The sequence below is a fragment of the Giraffa tippelskirchi genome, chromosome 1 (assembly GCF_054371585.1).
Source record: "Giraffa tippelskirchi isolate mGirTip1 chromosome 1, T2T-mGirTip1v1.2.pri, whole genome shotgun sequence".
Taxonomy (NCBI): Eukaryota; Metazoa; Chordata; class Mammalia; order Artiodactyla; family Giraffidae; genus Giraffa; species Giraffa tippelskirchi.
Genome location: NC_137275.1, coordinates 38,977,435 through 38,995,144, shown reverse-complemented (window position 1 = coordinate 38,995,144; position 17,710 = coordinate 38,977,435). Strand labels below are relative to the sequence as shown.

At 36.6% G+C, this 17,710-nt stretch overlaps 1 pseudogene across 1 annotated transcript; it reads right to left on the bottom strand.

Moving 5' to 3' along the window:
- Positions 1 to 5,922: 5,922 nt before the first annotated feature.
- On the bottom strand, positions 5,923 to 6,514 carry LOC145515452 (glycine cleavage system H protein, mitochondrial pseudogene; annotated as a pseudogene). The gene has a single exon (XR_014060889.1). The product of XR_014060889.1 is annotated as a glycine cleavage system H protein, mitochondrial pseudogene (transcript).
- Between the last annotated feature and the right edge of the window lie 11,196 nt (positions 6,515 to 17,710).

Below are 17,710 nucleotides of genomic sequence, written 5' to 3'. Positions count from 1 at the left end.
GTAACCATGTTCATCAGTAAAAGCCGTTATACTGGACAAGAATGGTGGGTGGAAAGTCTCAAAATAGTTTGTACATTATGTTTGCATCCATCAAAATGAAAATGGAACTGGAAAACACATTTTATTACTTGACAAGTAGACACTTGAAGTGTCTACCTTTACTGTATATAAAAATAATATTTTTTCAATATTACAATAATATCAGTTAACAGATGGAAGTAACATTTCCTGTATGGCATGAATTTGTAAATGTGCAGTCCCTCTTTGTGCATATATATCCATATCTCAATTTAAAACTCTTAAAGAGACTATGGAAAAATATATTTTATTGGCTTAAAAACAGTTTATAAACATCCATTAATTCAGAAAACACTTATTGAGAATCAGTTTTTATGACAAGAAAGTAATTAGATCCTGTGTACCCACAAAAAAGTGTACATGTTGCCTGATCTCCAAAAGCTCACAAACTAAGAAAACAATCACCATCAAAATAACTGAATCAGCTGTAGGTAGATGTTGTGTCTCTGTGTCTGTTAAGAGTATGGAGTGGTGCTGGCGGCCGGGTTTACGAAGAAGAAAACAGAAAACCTCACAAAGTAGGTGGCATAGTGAAAAATACAACCACAAATATATATTGATATGGGTATTTTAGAAAGGGCTTTTATATTTCATTATTTTACAGAGGTTTAATATGAAGAAATGACCAGTAAGGAATGTGGAACATTCTTTAATTTCAATCTTAGCTGTTGTGGCTTTATTTTTCAGTTGTGTAAAGTGGTAGAAGGATATCTAAAAATTCATTCATTCATTTATCTATAGTTATTCATTAAAAAGGTATTTCGTGTATACCTAATAAGTTCTAAGCATTCTCTAAACGCTGGGAATACAGTGTTAAATAAACATGCAAACATTTGTTGCACTTGTAGAGCTTACAATCCAATGGAGAAATCAAATATGAATTAAATAATCATATTGAAGTATACATGCAAATACGTAATTTAAAAAGAAGTAAGCACTCTGAAGGAAAGGAAGAAAGTTCTGTGACAACATGTGCATATGTGCATGCTCAGTCATGTCTGACTCTATATGACCCCCTAGAGGAGGGGGCTCCCCAGCAGGCTCCTCTGTCCATGGAATTTTCTAGGTGAGAATACTAGGATGGGTCACCAGTCCCTTGTCCAGGGGATCTTCCCAATCCACAGATTGAACCCACATCTCCGGCATCTCCTGCATTGTCAGGCAGATTCTTTACCACTGAGCCATCTGGGAAGCCCTATGACAACATATATCAAAACAAATAAATAGTGGAAAAAGTCAGGGAAGTTTTCTTGAGGAAGTGAGCATTAAACTTAGATTTTAAGGTAATTAAAAGTTATTCAGAGAAAAGGGGTGAGGGTGAGTAGAAACACTGTTTCAGGCAGAATAGCATGTTTATGTAGTCAGATGGTGCATTAGAGATTTGAAAAATCTTAGGAGGTCTGGTGTGGCTGGATCCCAGGCCAAGATGAACAGAGGTAGTTTGGCATACATATGTTAAGACTTAATAACTAACATCAAGTGTCTGTTTTTCTCTTAAGACAAATTAATATGAATGGACTTAATAAAGAGTCATACAGGTAGTAAGAGAAAGAATAATGCCCGGGTTTACTTTGTATTTTCTGGCTAATGGCAAAGATTTCCTGGTGTCATTAATCCCTGAGAAACACACTAGAAAATGACCCAAGTATTCATCAACAGATTAATGGATAAAGAAAATGTGATAAACGCATGCAGTGGAACATTTTTACGTTATAAAAATGAAGGCAGTTTTGATAGATATTACAACATGGATAAGAGTTGAAAGTGTTAAGTGAAATAAGCCATACACATACATTCATATTGTGTGATTACACTTATATGAAATATCTAAAATTGACAAATTTATAGGAACAGAAAGTAAACTAAAGATTACAAGGGACAGGGAAGACAAGGAATGTGAAGCTATTACTTAATGAACAGGTACAGAGTTTATATTGGGTGATGAAAATGTTTTGGAAATGATGATGCTAATTATACAATGTAATTATATATATATGTATATATATTTTTTAATGGAAGTGTAATTGATTCACAATGTTATGCCAATATGCTCTACAGCAATGTGATGCAGTTGTATACATACATACATTCTTGTTCTTATATTCTTTTCCATTATGGTTTATCCTGGGAGACTGTATATAGTTCTGTGTGCTATACAGTAAGACCTTATTGTTTATCCATTCTAAATATAGTAGCCTGCATCTATCAACCCCGAACTCCCAGTCCAGTCCTCTCCCACCATCTCTTTGGTAAACACAAGTCTGATCTCTACGTTGATGGGTCTGTTTCTGTGTTGTAGATCGGTTCCTTTGTGACATTATTTTAGAATCCACATATCAGTGATATCATGTGATATTTGTCTTTCTCTTTCTGATTAGCTTCACTTAGAATGATAATCTCTAGTTGCATCCATGTTGCTACAAATGGCACTGTTTTGTTATTTAGTAGCTAAGTAGTATTCCATTGTATGCATGCACCACTTCAGCACCAATTAAATGTGTGGGATTCTCCATCACACTAAACTATTCTCCAGTTAGGTGTCTTTAACGCGGAACTCAGTTCTGACACTATCTGCACACATAGTGGCAGATCTCACAGTTTAAAGGTTCAGTCCTATAAGACTACCTCTTCCCCCAATTAACATACCAATTGCAGGTCCAGGTTGTTGCCTGTGCTTCTAGTCAATGGATTGTAGATCAGAAGTTCCACTGACCCTCTTCATGGGTTCAGTCAATTTGCTAGAGAGGCTTATAGAATTCAAAGAAAAGTTTTATTTACTAGATTGCTATTTTATCATAAAAGGCTGTAAGATGAAAGAGAAGCAGAGAGCAAGGTAGGGAGACAGGGCAAGGAGCTTTCATACTCTTGCCAAGTGTGCTGCTCTCCTAGTATCTCTACATATTCACTGATTTGGAAGCTCTCTGAACCTCATCATTTTGGGGTTTCATGGATACTTCATTATATAGGCATGCTTGGTTAAATTATTGGCCATTGGTGATTGAACTCAGTCTCTAGTTCCTCACCTCCCTGGAGTCAGGTGGTAGGACTGAAAGTTCCAACCCTCAAAGTTGGGTTCCCTTGGGCTCTACAATCACTGAAGACAGGACTGCAGCCATGAAGTTAAAAGACACATGTTCCTTGGGAGAAAAGCTATCATAAACCTAGATGGTGTATTAAAGAGCAGAGACATCACTTTGCTGACAGAGGTCCGTATAGTCAAAGCTACGGTTTTTCCAGTAGTCATGTACAGATGTGAGAGTTGGACCATAAAGAAGGCTGAGCTCTGAAGAATTCATGCTTTTAATTTGTGGTGCTGGAGAAGACTCTTGAGAGTCCTTTGGGCAGTAAGGAGATCAGTCAGTCAATCCTAAAGGAAATCGATACTGAATGTTCATTGGAAGGATTGATGCTGAAGCTGAAACTCCAATACTTTGGCCATCTGATGCAAAGAACTGTCTCATTGGTAAAGACCTTGATGCTGGGAAAGTTTGACAGCAGGAGCAAAAGGGGCTGACAGAGAATGAGATGGTTAGATGGCATTACTGACTCTATGGACATGAGTTTGAGCAAACTCCTGGTGATAGTGAAGGACAGGGAAGCCTGGACTGCTACAGTTCATGGGGTCACAAAGAGTAGGACATGACTTAGAGATAGTGAAGGACAGGGAAGCCTGGACTGCTACAGTTCATGGGGTCACAAAGAGTAGGACATGACTTAGAGACTGAACAACAATAACCCCTGGGAACATCCAGGTTGCACACATCTGTGCTCACTTGCTTCTGACTCTCTGCGACCCCAAGAACTGTAGTTCCTCTGTCCATGGGATTTTCCAGGTAAGAATACTGGAGTGGGTTGCCATTTCCTCTTCTAAGGGTCTTCTTGCCTCAGGGATCTACTGAGTCTCATGTGTTTCCCATATTGGCAGGCAGGGTCTTTATCACTGAGCTACCTGGGGAGCCAAAAGCCAGGTTACCCAGGGGCTTTCCAAAAGTTACCTCATTGTTCTCACCTCTAAAGAAATTGAAAAAAAAAAAAAAAAAAGAAAGAAATTGAAGAGTTTTAGGAACTGTGTGCCAGAGAAAGGACAAAGATTAAATACATATTTCCTATTATAAACCACAATATTGCAGTAATTAATGCAACTGAATTGTATACTTAAAATGGATAAAATGTCATATTTTATATTATATACATTAACATTTTCTGACAGAATGAGTGTGGAACATCTTACACTTCCAGAAATTATGAAAATGTGAAAAAACAAAAGAACAAGGGCATGTCAAAGGGACACAGGGGCCAAACCTAAAGAACTCCCAATAGTCAAATCTAGAATAATCGAGGAAATAATATTGACGATGCTATGATAATGATGATATTGGTATTGGATTATGTTGCTATTCAGTCACTAAGTCATGTCCGACTCTTTGTGACCCCATGGACTGCATCATGCCAGGCTTCCCTGTCCTTCACTATCTCCTGGAGTTTGTTTAAATTACTGTACATTGAGTATATGATGACATCCAACTATCTTGTCCTCTTTTCCTTTTGCCTTCAGTCTTTCCCAGCATCCTGGTCTTTTTCAGTGAGTCAGCTCTTCACATCAAGTGGCCAAAAGTATTGGAGTTTCAGCTTCAGCATCTGTTCTTCCAATGAGATTTAGGGTTGATTTCCTTTAGGATTGACTGGTTTGATCTCCTTGCAGTCTAAGGGACTCCCAGGAGTCTTCTCCAGCACACAGTCTGAAAGCATCAATTCATCAGTGCTCAACCTTCTTTATGATCCAACTCTCAAATCTGTACATGACTACTGGAAAAACCATAGCTTTGACTATATGGACCTTTGTCAGCAAAGTGTTGTCTTTGCGTTTTAATACCTGTCTAGGTTGGTCATAGCTTTTCTTCCAAGGAGCAAGTGTCTTTTAATTTCATGCCTGCAGTCATCATCTGCAGTGACTTTGGAGCCCAAGAAAATAAAAAGGTTTTCATTGTTTCCACTTTTTCTCCTATTTGCCATGAAGTCATGGAAAAAAATGTCATGGCCTTAGTTTTTTGAGTTTTTTGACTTGTGAATTTTAAGCCAGCTTATTCACTTTGCTCTTTTACCCTCATGAAGAGGCTCTTTAGTTCCTCTTCACTTTCTGTCATTAGAATGATGTCATCTACATATCTAAGACTGTTGATATTTCTCCCAGCAATCTTGATTCCAGCTTGTGATTCATCCAACCTGGTATTTCAAATGATGTACTCTGCATATAAGTTAAATAAGCAAGGTGACAATATGCAGCCTTGACGTACTCCCTTCCCTATTTGGAACCAGTCCATTGTTTCTTTTTTTTTTTTTTTTTACATGATTAAGAAGTTGCATATTTTATTATTAAATTGTTTATTCTCCTGCAAGGCTATTGCTTCACTGTATAAAAATAGCACCAGCAAACATAGTATATTGCAAAATTAAGATAGTAATATTCTTCATTGGACACTGTACAACTAACAAACTTTTCTCCACTGGCAGTTATTTCTAGTGGGAAGATCCTTTTGACCCAAATCCAAGGATAGCTGTAAGCAAGTTACAATGTCATATAAGGTTTAAGATAACCATGTTATCCTTGAATTACATAATTTTTTAATTAGTTTTACCAGAGATAATTTCAGGAATTCTGAATAACTGGAGCCTAGCCTAAAAATCACAGGATGCTGTGGAAAAGATGCACAGTGTTTATCTTAAGTCATTAGGAAGTTAAGGGGTATTTTGTTCAGGAAACATTGTTACAAGTAGTTTCTTTTGCTAAAGTTGCTTTTTAAATATCTATCCACCACTAATTTAAGACAACTATGCTAGATTAAGTTGTTTCAAAGTAGTTTATTTAGGGGTTCCATTTTCACTCCTCAATAGATTTTATGTATTTCTCATATGCTTCTTCACTCATTAGTTCATCTAGTTCTGAAGGGTTACTGAATGTCATCTTGATCAGCCAACCATCTTCATAACAAGATTTGTTGACAAGTCCTGGATTTTCTGCTAGCGCTTTATTAATTTCAGTTACTTCTCCTGATAGAGGAGAATACAGTTCACTAGCAGCTTTCACACTTTCCAAAGCACCAAACTCCTCTTGTTTGTTCAACTTTGTCCCAACTTCAGGCAGACTACAGTAAACAACATCTCCCAAAGCTTCCTGTGCAAAATTGCTGATTCCCACTGTTCCAACACCATTTTCTGTCGTTACCCATTCATGTTTTTCTGTGAATTTCCGCACCGACAGCAGAGCAGGGCCGGTTCGCAGCGCCCGGACGGCACCCGCCCGCAGTAACCAGGGCCGCGACGAGCAGGGCGCGCTGGATGCCGAGATGGCGCGCAGGCTGCCGACCGCGGCCCGCACGCTCCGCACCGCTCGCAGCGCAATGTTCACACGGGTGCCGGAACCAGTCCATTGTTTCATGTAAGGTCTGTTGCTTCTTGACCCACCTATAGGCTTCTCAGGAGATAGGTAAGGTTATCTGGTATTCCCATCTCTTTAAGAACTTTCCAGTTTGTTGTGATCCACAGAGTCAAAAGTTTTCACATTCTCAATAAAGCAGAAGTAGATGTTTTTCTAGAATTCCCTTGCTTTCTCCGTGATCCAATGGATGTTGGCAATTTGATCTATAGTTGCTCTTCCTTTTCTAAACCCAGCTTATACATCTGGAAGTTTTTAGTTCACGTACTGCTGAAGCCTAATTTAAAGGATTTTGTGCCTAACCTTACTAGCATGGGAAATGAGAGCAACTGTACAGTAGTCTGAACATTGTTGGCATTGTCCTTCTTTGGGATTGGATTGAAAACTGACCTTTTTCCAGTCCTGTGGCCACTGTTGAGTTTTCCAAATTTGCTGAAATATTGAATGTACCACTTTAACAACATCATTTTTAAGATTGTAAATAGCTCAACTGGAATTATGTCACCTTCGCTGACTTTGTTCGTAATAAGGTTTCCTAAGGCCCACTTGACCTCATACCCCAGGATGTCTGGCTCTAGGTGAGTGACCATAGCATTGTGGTTATAGGGGTCATTAAGAACTTTTTTGTATAGTTCTTAGTATTCTTGCCACTTCTTCTTAATCTCTTCTGCTTTTGTTAGGTCCTTACCATTTCTGTCCTTTATCGTGCCCACCCTTGCATAAAATGTCCCCTTGATATCTCAGTTTTCCTGAAAAGATCTCTAGTCTTTCCCATTTTATGTTTTCCTCTATTTCTTTGGACTGCTCATTTAAGAACCCCTTCTTATCTCTCTTTGCTGTTCTCTGGGACTCTGCATGCAGTTGGCTATATCTTTCCCTTTCTCCCTTGCTTTTGACTTCTATTTCCTCAATCATTTGGAGTGTATGTTAATTTCTCAGACCTGCCATAAAAAATTCCCTCAAATTCGGTGGTTCAAATTACCATAATTTTTTCTCTCACAGTTCTCTAAGCCAGAAGTCAAAAATCATGACGTCATCAGAGTCATGCTCCCTTTGTAAGCCCTTGGGAAGAATTGATAATGCCTTCTTGAAACCTCCAGCATCTGATGGCTCTAACTATCCCTTTCCTTGTAGCAGTACCACTCAGATCTTTGCTGTTTCTTCACAGAGCCTTTCACTTCACATGTCTTATCTTTTTGTGTCTTGTAAGAGCATTTCGTACTGGATTTATGCCACACTGGAATAATTAAAAATAATCACTTCACTAAATCCTAATTTAATTGCATCTGAAAGGACTTCTTTTTTTTTTCCCCAATAAGGTCACATTTACATTTATGTGTTCCAGAACATCAATATATCTTTTTGGAATCGACATTTTTCCCATCATAGATAGAAACTAAGGACAATAGTTATTTAGGAGATATGAAAATTAAATGCAGTAAGTTATACTTGGTTGGTTTATAGATGAAAACACCTAAAGATACATTATTGGAACAGTTATGGAACTTTTATATGGACTGTACCTTTTTGATATTATTTATTGCATTATTATGATGTTTATTGACTACAATGATGACACTTTTGTTATATGGAGGATTGCATTCATTCTTAGTGATTATGTGCATATATATATGAAATTGGAAAGTTTGAAACTTACATACAAATAACAAATAAATATTGTAGAAGTGTCTGTGTATGCATAGAACAGAGATATAAGTGATGAGAGAGAGAGGGAAAATAATGAGACAATATGGTAAAACATTAACAATATACTGAATCCAATTAAAAATACACTGATTTTCACTGTATTTCTCTTGCAATATTTTATAGATTAAAATTATTTTTACAGAAAGTATTTAAAAAGACAAAGCTATGATGATGCACTTGTGATTTTCTATCAGTTTAGATCTTAGGGAATAGAATCATGACTCCAGAATTAGAGGTCAACTACTAAAATATATGTAGCTAAGAATCTTAGGAATTAAGTCTACCTTTAAAATCTTATACCCACTAAAAATATATATTGTTAAAAATTATGTAAAATATAACATGTTCCTTTATCAAACAAATATTTGGGTTCAGTTCAGTTCAGTTCAGTTCAGTCGCTCAGTCGTGTCCGACTCTTTGCGACCCCATGAATCGCAGCACACCAGGCCTCCCTGTCCATCACCAACTCCAGGAGTTTACCCAAACCCATGTCCACTGAGTTGGTGATGCCATGCAACCATCTCATCCTCTGTCATCCCCTTCTCCTCCTGCCCCCAATCCTTCCCAGCATTAGGGTCTTTTCCAATGAGTCAACTCTTCACATGAGGTGGCCAAAGTATTAGAGTTTCAGCTTCAAAATCAGTCCTTCCAATGAACTGATCTCCTTTAGGATGGACTAGTTGGATCTCCTTGCAGTCCAAGGGACTCTCCAGAGTCTTCTCCAATACCACAGTTCAAAAGCATCAAAACATCAATTCTTCAGCGTTCAGCTTTCTTCACCGTCCAACTCTCACATCCATACATGACCACTGGAAAAACCATAGCCTTGACTAGACGGACCTTTGTTGGCAAAGTAATGTCTCTGCTTTTCAATATGCTATCTAGGTTGGTCATAACCTTCCTTCCAAGGAGTAAGCGTCTTTTAATTTCATGGCTGCAATCACCATCAGCAGTGATTTTGGAGCCCAGAAAAATAAAGTCAGCCACTGTTTCCACTGTTTCCCCATCTATTTCCCATGAAGTGATGGGACCAGATGCCATAATCTTAGTTTTCTGAACGTTGAGCTTTAAGCCAACTTTTTCACTCTCCTCTTTCACCTTCATCAAGAGGCTCTTTAGTTCTTCTTCACTTTCTGCCATAAGGGTGGTGTCATCTGCATATCTGAGGTTATTGATATTTCTCCCGGCAATCTTGATTCCAGCTTGTGTTTCTTCCAGCCCAGCGTTTCTCATGATGTACTCTGCATATAAGTTAAATAAGCAGGGTGACAATATACAGCCTTGACGTACTCCTTTTCCTATTTGGAATCAGTCTGTTGTTCCATGTCCAGTTCTAACTGTTGCTTCCTGACCTGCATACAGGTTTCTCAAAGGACAGGTCAGATGGTCTGGTATTCCCATTTCTTTAAGAATTTTCCACAGTTTATTGTGATCCACACAGTCAAAGGCTTTGGCATAGTCAATAAAGCAGAAATAGATGTTTTTATGGAACTGTCTTGCTTTTTCAGTGATCCAGCGGATGTTGGCATTTTGATCTCTGGTTCCTCTGCCTTTTCTAAAACCAGCTTGAACATCTGGAACTTCACAGCTCACGTATTGCTGAAGCCTGTCTTGGAGAATTTTGATCATTACTTTACTAGCATGTGCTGCTGCTGCTAAGTCACTTCAGTCATGTCCGACTCTGTGCAACCCCATAGACGGCAGCCCACCAGGCTCCCCCGTCCCTGGGATTCTCCAGGCAAGAACACTGGAGTGGGTTGCCATTTCCTTCTCCAATGCATGAAACTGAAAAGTGAAAGTGAAGTCGCTCAGTCGTGTCCGACCCTTAGCGACCCCATGGACTGCAACCTACCAGGCTCCTCTGTCCATAGGATTTTCCAGGCAAGAGTACTGGAGTGAGTTGCCATTTCCTTGTGAGATGAGTGCAATTGTGCGGTAGTTTGAGCATTCTTTGGCATTGCCTTTCTTTGGGATTGGAATGAAAACTGACCTTTTCCAGTCCTGTGGCCACTGCTGAGTTTTCCAAATTTGCTGGCATATCGAGTGCAGCACTTTCACAGCATCACCTTTGAGGATTTGAAATAGCTCAACTGGAATTCCATCACCTCCACTAGCTTTGTTCGTAGTCATGCTATCTAAGGCCCACTTGACTTCACATTCCAGGATGTCTGGCTCTAGGTGAGTGATCACACCACCGTGATTATCTGGGTCATGAAGATCTTTTTTGTACAGTTCTTCTGTGTATCCTTGCCACCTCTTCTTAATATCTTCTGCTTCTGTTAGGTCCATACCATTTCTGTCCTTTATTGAGCCCATCTTTGCATGAAATGTTCCCTTGGTATCTCTAATTTTCTTGAAGAGATCTCTAGTCTTTCCCATTCTGTTGTTTTCCTCTATTTCTTTGCATTGATCGCTGAGGAAGGCTTTTTTATCTCTCCTTGCTCTTCTTTGGAACTCTGTATTCAGATGGGACTATCTTTCCTTTTCTCCTTTGCTTTTTGCTTCTCTTCTTTTCCCCGCTATTTGTAAGGCCTCCTCAGACAGCATCTTCCTTTTGTTTTTGCCAGTAATATACCAGACTTACTCATCTATAATAATATTTAAGAAACTAGAAAATTACAAATAAGGTTCATTTCCCAAAATAGAAAAATAAATGGCTCCAGGGAACCATCTAGATAGATAGATCAGTGTTTTTCACTCCCTAGATGTTTGTTATAAACTTTTATTCTTGCCATCTCTTCTTAATATGCTTCTCTTGGATCCTTACTCTTTCTGTCCTTGCATCTCTTGGATGCTAGACTGCTTATCCAGTGAACATTTGTAGGATTGTTATTATATCACTTGACTGTCACTGTTTTATTGAATATTATTTTAATGCATGACTGGGTAATACACTGACATGGGGTTATAAGGCAATTATTGCCAAGTGAAGTGTTGTATGTAGGATTTGCTGGCATGTGTGTGTGTTAAACTATGTTTATGCTTTAGAATTTCTGGACAATTTGTTTTTGATTTATGAAGGTCACTAATGAGTGTAGAGAAAGAAATTTGACGAGTTTTCAATAAGGGCCTTGATTAGTCAATCAATAGCAAAGTACACTTCAGAGTGCAATTCTAAAGGTTCTTCAATATACTGTTTGATGTTATGAGTCAGAAACATACTATCCTAACCACAGCACAGGTTTTTTTAATTTTTTTTCTTAATGCCAAGATCTGTTTTCTAAAAGACTATAGAGAGATATGAAATTTTTTCAAGAAGTGACTGACTAATAATGAAAGCAGTATTTTTTTTTCTGTTAAAAGAGCTTATTTTTCATCATCCTTGGTGTCCTATAGCTTTTTATTAAGCCTAAGGAAAAATAAATAAATAAATTGTGATTATTTGATTTTATCCTACTTGACAAATATACTAGAGCATATCTAACTAGATTAATGTTATCTAAGACACTAGGAAATTTATACATGTCACTCATTCATTTATTCCTCTATTTTTATGTCAGTGTGATAAAGCATGGTGATTCAGAGCACAGATCCCTTTTCAGGGAAGGGCTTTTTGCCTGTGCTGCCAGTTGGGTCATCTGTAGACATCCTTCAGCTATTTCCCAAGCACAGATTGCCTCAGCTTCCATTTCACTACAAAGCAGAATGATTGTGACAGACTGGTTAGCTCTTGAGCTTTCAGTAGGGTTAGCCAAGGATTTAGTAGGGCTTCTCTTGTAGATCAACTTTTCCCTCTACTCAATCCTGGTCCAGCATCTCCGAACACACAGGTATTGACTGTATAGGTATTCTTAATACATATCTTATATGCTGATCTGTGTTCCTGAGTCCCTTGTTGGAAAGCTCAGTGTGCAACAGATGGACATGTTAAAAATATGTTTGAAAAATTTGAAATGACTGAGTTTCTATAGTCATCAAAAATTATTTTGGTTTGCTTGATTTTTTTTTCGATTTTTTAAAAATTGTCTTAAACTCTAAATCATATTATTTCAAATTACTTCACATGTGGGAATTTTTAATCTTTTGGGGATATGGAGCTCTTATTTCTGAATCAGGTTTTGCAATGCCAGATCTGATATAACTTCATAGTGTTCTCTCAACATATCTAAGGACTTAAGGATTTCTACCTACCACCAAAATGGGATATCTAGACCTGGGCTTATTTTCCTGACTAATACAACCATAAAACCCAAGAAAACAAAGATAAAATTGGAATCAGTGGTTCTTAAGACATTGGCCATCAAGGGCTGAAGGGAAATATTTTTGAGAGATGGGAAACAACAGAGATAGCTTTACCATTGCTCAAACTTACTGCCTTGAGGAAGAAGTTTCTAAGCTATAGTGCAAGAAGGAAGAACTCAAGTGAACCAAGCAGACTCTATAAAAAATAGAAAAACAGGGAAAAAATCCATATGCACATGTCAGTAGACGTAAAATAACAATACCATTTTCTGTAAAAAAAAAAAAAAAAAAAAAAATTCAGCCAACTAGGAATAGAGAGGAAATTCCTCAGCCTGGTAAGTACATCTAGGAAAAATGTACAGCTCACATTGTACTTGACGATGTAAATCTGAAATACCCTCCCCCAAGATAAGGAATAGTATAAAAATGTCAATGCTTACCACTTCAATTTGACATTGTATTGGAGGTTCTATTCAGTGAAATAAAAAATAAAATTCATCCATATGGTAAAGGAAGAGGTAAAAACTATAGATATTTGCAGACCACATGTTTACTACCTCGAAAATCCAAAGGGGTCTACAAAAAGCTACTAGAATTAATCAATTTAAATTTAGAAAGCTTCTTGAATGCAAAAGCAAGCTGTTAAAAATTGTATTTATATACTATCAGTGAACAATCAGAAATTAAAAGCTTAAAAAGTCCCTTTTAGGGAACTTCTCTGGTGGTCCAGTGGATAAAACTCTGGTTCCTAATTGCGGGGAGCCTGGGTTCAATCCCTGGTCAAGGAACTAGATCCCACATGCCACAGCTAAAGAGTCCATGTGCCATTTATTTGGTGAGGCCAAATAAATAAATAAATGTTTTTTAAAAATCCCTTTTACAATACCATGAGGAATATGAGGCACTTAGGGGAAAAAGCTCATAAAACATAGGAAAGTTCTTTATATTGACAAATTATTCAATTAATTTGTAAAAAAAAACCAAAAAACCCTAATTCTAAAATTTATGTGACCATTCAGAGGAGCTAGAATACCAAAAAAAACTTTGAAAAAAAGTAAATTTAGAGGACTTATACTCTGATTTCTAGTTCAGTCACTAAACTATGTCTGACTCTTTGCAACCCCATGGACTGCAGAAGCCCAGGTTTCCCTATCCTTCACTATACCCTGGAGTTTGCTCAAACTCATGCCCTTTGTGTCAATGACGCCATCCAACATTCTTATCCTCTGTCACCCATTTCTCCTCCCACCTTTAATCTTTCACCAAATCAGGGTCTTTTCTAATGAGTTGACTCTTCACATCAGGTGGCCAAAATATTGTAGTTCCAGCTTCAGCATCAGTCCCAATTAAGATTCAGGGTTGACTTCACTTAGAATTGACTGGTTTGATCTCCTTGCAGTCCAAGGGACTCTCAAGAGTCTTCTTCCAGCAACACAATTCAAAAGCATACATTGTTGGTGTTCAGCCATCTTTATCATCCAACTTTCATATCTGTACATGACTACTGGAAACACCATAGCTTTGAGGCTCCTCCCTATCCATGAATTCTCTCAGTAAGATTACTGGAGTTTGTAGCCATTCTCTTCTCCAGGGGATCTCATGACCCACAGATCAAATCCAGGTGTCCTGCCTTGCAGGCAGATTCTTTACCATCTGAACCACCAGGGAACTCAGGACCATGTAAACATACACTCTAAACTAATAATACACTGAAGAAAAAACTTAATTATGCATTTCTAATGAAACTGACATAAACTGATGTACTATTTGATGTGACATTATTTAGCTTTACTGCCTTTAAAAAAAAAACAACTTGCATTCCAATCAGTTATTTAAAAGGTCGTGTTTAATGTCACATTAGCACTTTCCCAGAAAGATTTATTTTTGTTTAGATTTAATATGATAAGGTTTCTGGGTGTTCATTCCAAATGGAACTTGCCAAAATTTCCATTCAAGAGAGACGCGTGTACCCCAATGTTCATCGCAGCACTGTTTACAATAGCCAGGACATGGAAGCAACCTAGATGTCCATCAGCAGACGAATGGATAAGGAAGCTGTGGTACATATACACAATGGAATATTACTCAGCCATTAAAAAAAATACATTTGAATCGGTTCTACTGAGATGGATGAAACTGGAGCCCATTATACAGAGTGAAGTAAGCCAGAAAGAAAAACAACAATACAGTATACTAATGCATATATATGGAATTTGAAAGATGGTAACGATAACCCTATATGCGAGACAGAATAAGAGACACAGATGCATGGAACAATTTTATGGACTCTGAGGGAGAAGGTGAGGGTGGGACGTTCTGGGAGAATGGCATTGAGACATGTGTATTGTCATATGTGAAACAGAGCACCATTCCATGTTTGATGCATGTGACAAGGGCTCAGGGCCGGGACAATGGGATGATCCAGAAGGATGGGATGGGGAGGGAGGTGGGTGGGGGGTCCGGGAAGGGGAACACATGTAAACCCATGGCTGATTCATGTCAATGTATGGCAAAAACTATTACAATATTGTAAAGTAATTAGCCCCCAACTAAAATAAATAGATTTATTAAAAAAAAAAAAAGATTTTAATATAACTTCATTAAGGTGTCCATCTTTAGTCAGTGATATTCAACTACTATATAACTTTACAACATAAATAGTACATAGTGATATTTATTCAATAAGTCTTTCTCTTTTGTCTGTTTAGATTTAATACACAAAAGAAAAATAGATAATAGTATGATATCTATATAATAATCATGCAATGATTTTAAGTGCAAAATATTTTTCAAATACTTTTTTTTCCTTAAGCAAGATTAAAGTTCAGAAAACCATATGAATCAGTGAGCCTAAAAATGTTTTCTTGACTATCTATGTAATTCACATTCATTGACGCACTTTCTCCTTCCACTGGCCAATACTGTCTTCCAGCATAACAGAAAGCATTATTACCTGACAGCTTTATTGAGTCTTATTGAGCATGACTGTATATAATAAATACTTCTCTTGTCTGCTGTGCCATCCAGGACTTTGGTGAATCAGGGGAAAATATATCATGGTAATGGTCCCTGGTAATAGTCTGGTGTCATTTTGTTGTTGTTGTTGTTGAGAAAGCTTCAGTTTGGCACTGATGAGTGACTTATCATTTACCAAGTAATACATGTAATTTGAACCCAGAAGGAATCACAATTTGCCATATGAGACTCTACTTCCTATCTCATTGACCATAATTGGTTCAGTGTGCAAAAGACTAAGGAACATTTGTTGACGGTTTCAGAAAAATATTTCCCAATCTTTCAGATGGAAGAAATGCCCTTTCTTTCTGGTTGACGTAAAAAAAAAAAAAAGGAAACACATGTATCCCAAAGCTACTAGAATACTTGAGATTTCTCAGAAAGTGTTAGCTTTAACTTGACGTAAATATAATGGAAGACATAGAGGAGAGAAAGAATAAAACTTCTCTTTTCATTGAGTTTCTGTATGCTACTAGGTGAACTTTCAGTTATACGTACAAAAATATCTCTTTATTTTGTAGGCCAAGAATTCTTTGCCTATAACTCATTACTATGCGACCAATAAACACCCCAGTCTCAAAATCAAAATACACTTAGGAAATTCTGCATTTTCCCTAATTTTTATAGGTCTTTTAGTTATACATTATACATGTATCCATCATGTATAATTTGTTGATGGAATATATATATACCTTTTTTCTGAACTGATAATATTTTGTAAATAGTTTCATCCTTAATAATAAAACTCATAATGTTGATATTTAATATTTTCACATAAATCTATAAGATATAATGGACATATGTTTCTTATTTTTTATATCCTCCACAATTTTTGGAAGAGCACTATATATCTTGATAGGAAAAATTATTGAATGGCTAAGTTGATGACTCACTGAATTTTTTCATGTATAAAGATAAGAGCATATGAATTAGATTATATTATACATGTTGCTTTATAATAAAAATGATAGAACTGTTAAAATTGTGCTTTAATTTGTCATTTAATATAGAAGAAGAAAAATGGTGAGATGAAATGAATTGTTGTATTTTGCATGCATATTTCATCACCCAAGAGATATTAATTCCTTTAATTTCAAAGGTTAAAAAATCAATTTTAAAACGTTAAGAATTTAGAGACATTAAACTGCATTTTAAAAATATTTTAGATAGTTGTAATTTTTTCTTCTCTATGAATACAGGTTATTAGCATTCACAAATCACAAATTATCATCTATCTTTTTTTTCCCTCATGTTAGGCAATATCATTACTACCTGGTACCAGTAATATTTTCTGAAACCGTGGTCTCATACTAGTCCTTTTACCACAAGCTATCAGCCCATATGTTTATATTTGTGTTCATCTTTTACCAATCAAATTATTTTGTTTTCCAAAGGAAGTTTCATAATTGAAAATGTGTGTTTCTTTTCCATTAAATTAACTAATGGCTGGATATGATAATTAAAACAATCCATTATTTTCTATGATTCACTATTGCCATGTTGAATTCTTATGCTATGTGTTTTTTTCCCTCATGTTTGTAATTTTTTTTTCTATTTATATCCCTGGAAAATTGTGAGACTCAGTGACTAAGCAAGATATGTCTGTATCTATTTCATGTTTCATAGTTTCTCATCATAACATACATCCATTCCAACATGTAGATTTTGTTCATTCATCTTCATCTGAACTACCGCCTTCCAACTTCTCTATTCATATACTCATCTAACTCAGTTTTCCTTTGTTATCCTTTCCACATCTTTTTAATATGGCCTCTGAAAATTGTCACTTGATTCCAATATCTACAAATTTATTTCTGAAATTTTATTTTCTCTCCTACCCTTACTCTCTTTTCTTATTTTACTTTTTAATTCAACTTAAACATGCCTAACACTTAGGATAGTGTCAGTCTCAAAGCTTTCTTAAGTAGTGAATTCCTACCCCCCTCCCCCAAATCCTGGTCTTTTCTTGTCTTGGAAGAGAATTAGGTGTTCTACTTGCTTATAATTTCCATTTTTTCCTCCTTTCTCCTTCAAACCACCTACATTCTTGAAGTTTGTGTTATTAAATACCAAATCCTCAAAACTGAAAAGCAAAAAGAATAAAAATTGTTAATAAAAAAACAGAATAGCCAAATAATACAGAACAAGCATATAATGTGTATAATTAAACACCAAAAGGAGGAGAAAAACAGAGTGGAAGAGAAGAAATATTTAAAAGAGCAATGACTGAGAATTTCTCTAAGTTAAAAAAAAAAAAAAAAACTTAGAGAAATAGTCCATGCTTATGAATGTTGA